At 41.3% G+C, this 4,325-nt stretch overlaps 1 protein-coding gene across 1 annotated transcript in view; it reads right to left on the reverse strand.

Moving 5' to 3' along the window:
- Positions 1 to 4,325, reverse strand: part of LOC310641308 (collectin-43-like) — a 15,664-nt gene extending 11,339 nt beyond the window's left edge. Inside the window, exon 1 of the mRNA XM_083364270.1 lies at positions 4,159 to 4,325. The gene's annotated coding sequence lies outside the window, so the exon portion shown is untranslated. The remainder of the gene's footprint in view (positions 1 to 4,158) is intronic.

The following is a 4,325-nucleotide window of genomic DNA, read 5'->3' on the forward strand; positions in this document are numbered from 1 at the left end:
ACAGGGCGACAGTATACAGCCTTGCCGGACTCCTTTCCCAATTTTGAACCAATCAGTGGTTCCATGTCCAGTTCTCACTGTTGCTTCTTGGCCCACATATAAGTTTCTCAAGAGACAAATAAGATGGTCTGGTACGCCCATCTCTTTAAGAACTTGCCACAGTTTATTATGTTCCACACAATCAAAGGCTTTGGCATAGTCAATGAAGCAGATGTTTTTCTGGAACTCTCTAGCTTTCTCCATGATCCAGCGTATGTTGGCAATTTGATCTCTAGTTCCTCTGCCTCTTCGAAATCCTGCCTGTACTTCTGGTAGTTCTTGATCCACATACTGCTGGAGTCTAGCTTGTAGGATTTTAAGCATAACTTTACTAGCATGAGAAATGAGTGCAATGGTGCGATAGTTTGAACATTCTTTGGCACTGCCTTTCTTTGGAATTGGAATGTAAACTGATCTTTTCCAAACCTGTGGCCACTGTTGAGTTTTCTAAATTTGCTGGCAAATTGAGTGTAGCACTTTTACTGCATTGTCTTTTAAGATTTTGAATCGCTCAGCTGGAATACTGTCACCTCCACTAGCTTTGTTGTTGCTCAGCTTTTCTAAGGCCTACTTCACTTCACATTCTAGGATGTTTGGCTCAAGGTCAGTGACCACCTCATTGTGATTTTCAGGGACGTTAAGCTCATTCTTGTATAGTTCTTCTGTGTACTTTTGCCACCTCTTCTTAATATCTTCTGCCTCTGTTAGGTCCCTGTCATTTTGGTCCTTTATCATGCCCATTTTTGCATGAAACATCCCCTTCATCTCTCCAATTTTCTTGAAGAGATCTCTGGTCCTCCCTATTCTATTGTTTTCTTCTATTTCTTTGCACTGTTCATTTAAGAAGGCATTCGTATCTCTTCTAGCTATTCTCTGGAATTCTGCATTCGGTTGGGTGTATCTTTCTTTTTCTCCCTTGCCTTTCACTTCCCTCCTTTCCTCAGCTATTTGCAAAGCTTCTTCAGGCAGCCATTTTGCTTTCTTGCATTTCTTTTTCTTTGGGATGGTTTTGGTTGCTACCTGTTGTACAATGTTGCGAACCTCTGTCCATAGTACTTCAGGCACTCTGTCTATCAGATCTAATTCCTTAAATCTATTTGTCACCTCTACTGTATATTCAACAGGGATATGATTTAATTCATACCTGAGTGGCCTAGTGCTTTTCCCTACTTTCTTCAGTTTAAGCCTAAACTTTGCAATGAGAAGCTCATGGTCTGAGCCACAGTCAGCTCCTGGTCTTGTTTTTACTGACTGTATAGAGCTTCTCCATCTTTGGCTGCAGAGCATATAGTCAATCTGATTTCTGTGTTGACCGTCTGGTGATGTCCATGTGTAGAGCCGTCTCTTGGGTTGTTGGAAAAGAGTGTTTGCTATGACCATCGTATTCTCTTGACAAAATTCTGTCAGCCTGTGCCCTGCTTCATTTTGTACTCCAAGGCCAAACTTGCCTGTTATTCTGGTTATCTTTTGGCTTCCTACTTTAGCATTCCAATCCCCCATGATGATAAGAACATCATTTTTTGGTGTTAGTTCTGTAAGGTGCTGTAGGGCTTCATAGAACCGATCAATTTCATCCTCTTCAGCACTGGTGGTTGGAGCATAGACTTGAACTACTGTGATATTGAATGGTTTGCCTTGGATTCGAACTGAGATCATTCTGTCATTTTGAGGATTGTATCCCAGTATTGCTTTTCCTACTCTTTTATTGACTATGAAGGCTACTCCATTTCTTCTGAGGGATTCTTGCCCGCAGTAGTATACCTGATGGTCATCTGAATTAAATTCACCCATTCCTGTCCATTTTAGTTCGCTGATACCTAAGATGTCGATGTTCAGTCTTGTCATCTCTTGTTTGACCACATCCAGCTTTCCTTGATTCATGGAATCTTACATTCTTACATTCCAGGTTCCTATGGAGAGAAAATCTTTACAGCATCGGATTTTCCTTTCACCACCAGACACATCCAGAGCTGAGCGTCCTTTCGGCTTTGGCCCAGTCGCTTCATTCTTTCTGGCGCTACTAGTACTAGCCCTCTGCTCTTCCCCAGTAGCATATTGGACGCCTTCGACCTGAGGGGCTCATCTTCCAGCGTCATATCGTTTTGCCTTTTGGTACTGTCCATAGGGTTTTCATGGCAAAGATACTGGAGTGGGTTGCCATTTCCTTCTACAGTGGATCACGTTTTGTCAGAACTCTCTGCTATGACCTGTCCGTCTTGGGTGGCCCTGTACAGCATAGCTCATAGCTTCATTGAATTACGCAAGCCCCTTCGCCACGACAAGGCAGTAATCCATGAAGGGGACAACAACAATAATAGAAGAAAATCAAGGAAAGGGACAGGTGCCTATCCTTAACATGCATCATCCAATAGCAGTGTAACAATCCAGAAGACCCTGTTTTTTCCGCTAGAAAACCACCACAACAAAAATCTGTCCTTGTTTCTGGGTAAACAATTAAGCAAGCTGCATAAATAGTTTGCATGTGCAAATATCTGATTTCTTCAACAGCTGCCGGCTTAGTTAATCATCAGTGTCTTTCTGGAAACAAAATGGAATAGCCTACCCTGCTGTAAAAGAAAATATTTATCAGGTCAGCTTCGATCAAGAGAGGAGGAAAAACTGAGCTTGCATATTTGAGGCAGGGCACACTTAAAGCCCTTCACCAGAGGAAAATGATATTAATTACGTTAATCTATCGGGCACTAGGTAACAGTTCATCAAAGGCACACAATCTAATAACAGCAGTTACTGGCACCCATGGAGAAAAGTATCTCCTCATGAAATTGTGCCGGAGCTACAATTGTTGAATCAACAACTCTTTGCACCTTTGAGCCTAACGGACTACTCAAGCTAGCATCAAAAGAAAAATCAAATTTGTCTCTTGGAGCATGTTTTTTTTCCCTTTACCCCGCTTCCCCTATTTTAGGCCATCTCTTTCCTCTTTTCTGCTGGGGTAAATAAATAGTCACACGGCCTGTTTTGATTTTCAAGTAATGCTGCATTATTTTGTCTTGGTGTTTCCGATTTGATTTATTTCAGCTTGCTGCTTCAAATTTTCTTTAGTTTATCTTAATTCCTGCTTAGAAGGGGTTTCCTGTGTAGCTCGAGATTTAATAGATATCATTAATGCTGATTTTACTGTTATAGCAGCATCAAAATAAATCCTTCGGGGTAGCAGTTATTCCAGAACAGCCAGTTCTATCAAAGCTGAAATTTGTTGCCCTTGTAATCTATATAATATAGGATCATTTATTTACCAAATGATTCATAAAATCATTTTTTGTTATGCGACTAATTTAATGCAGAAGTTAGAGATTTAGCCCATAATCCACTCACACCTGCCACTTTAGCCTAAAATGTTTCAGACCGCTGCTGTTTATTGAACTTGACTGCACCTCGGATACCAATTTGCTCCTTCCACGTTTGTTTTATTTTCCAGAAGATCATCTGATACTTTTGAGAATGGCCACAAAGGGACTGCCTGTTGGAATCATAAAACATTTCACACCTTGTGTTTGCTGTGAATAAAAAGAGGAAACGTGCAAGTTCAGAAAGGGTGTTTTTGGCAAAAAGAATAACGTATATAAGCAGTCCTTGGTGCTCTCTGAGCTGGCTTGTTTTCTTGCAGACCTTTCCTGACCCAACCTAAGAAACATCATCAGTGCCAGAAGGAAGTGGGGTTTGGGAGGAGGAAGAAGAAGAGGAGCAGGAGGAGGAGGAGGAGGAGGAGGAGGAGGAGGAGGAGGACTGTGGGGTCCTTGGTGCTCTCTGAGTTTGGTTGTTTTCTTGCAGACGTTTCATTACACAAACCAGTCTAGCACTGGTGATGTTGTTCCCTAGTTTGGATAACGAAACATTTGCCAGCTCAGATAGTACCAAGGAGTCCTCATTTCAAATAAAATTTTATATAAAAAAATAAAAAATAAAATCCTCTATTAATTTCATCTATTCCTTGTTGTGGCTTGCTTGATTTCCCCTCACTGTTTCCTTGTCATCTTTTGCTCACCTGGATCTTCCCTTCCATCGGATATAATGTAAGATTCTGCTTCAGAAATCCCAGAAAACAGATTAAGTAGTAGAGGGTTTTCTTAAGCAAGTTCGCTATGGAAAAAGACGTACTTACGCAGCACTGAAGGGAACCAACTCTTCGCTTACGTGTTTCTCGGGCAGTGAGTTTGCAAAATCTGATCCTTTCGGTATTCATTATCTAAACCAAAAGGGGAAAAAAATATTTGTTTGTTGTCTGACTTCACCCACGTTCTTCCTGTTGCGGGAAATCCAGTGGA

Source organism: Vipera ursinii (genome assembly GCF_947247035.1).
Source record: "Vipera ursinii genome assembly, chromosome: 5".
NCBI classification, from domain to species: Eukaryota; Metazoa; Chordata; class Lepidosauria; order Squamata; family Viperidae; genus Vipera; species Vipera ursinii.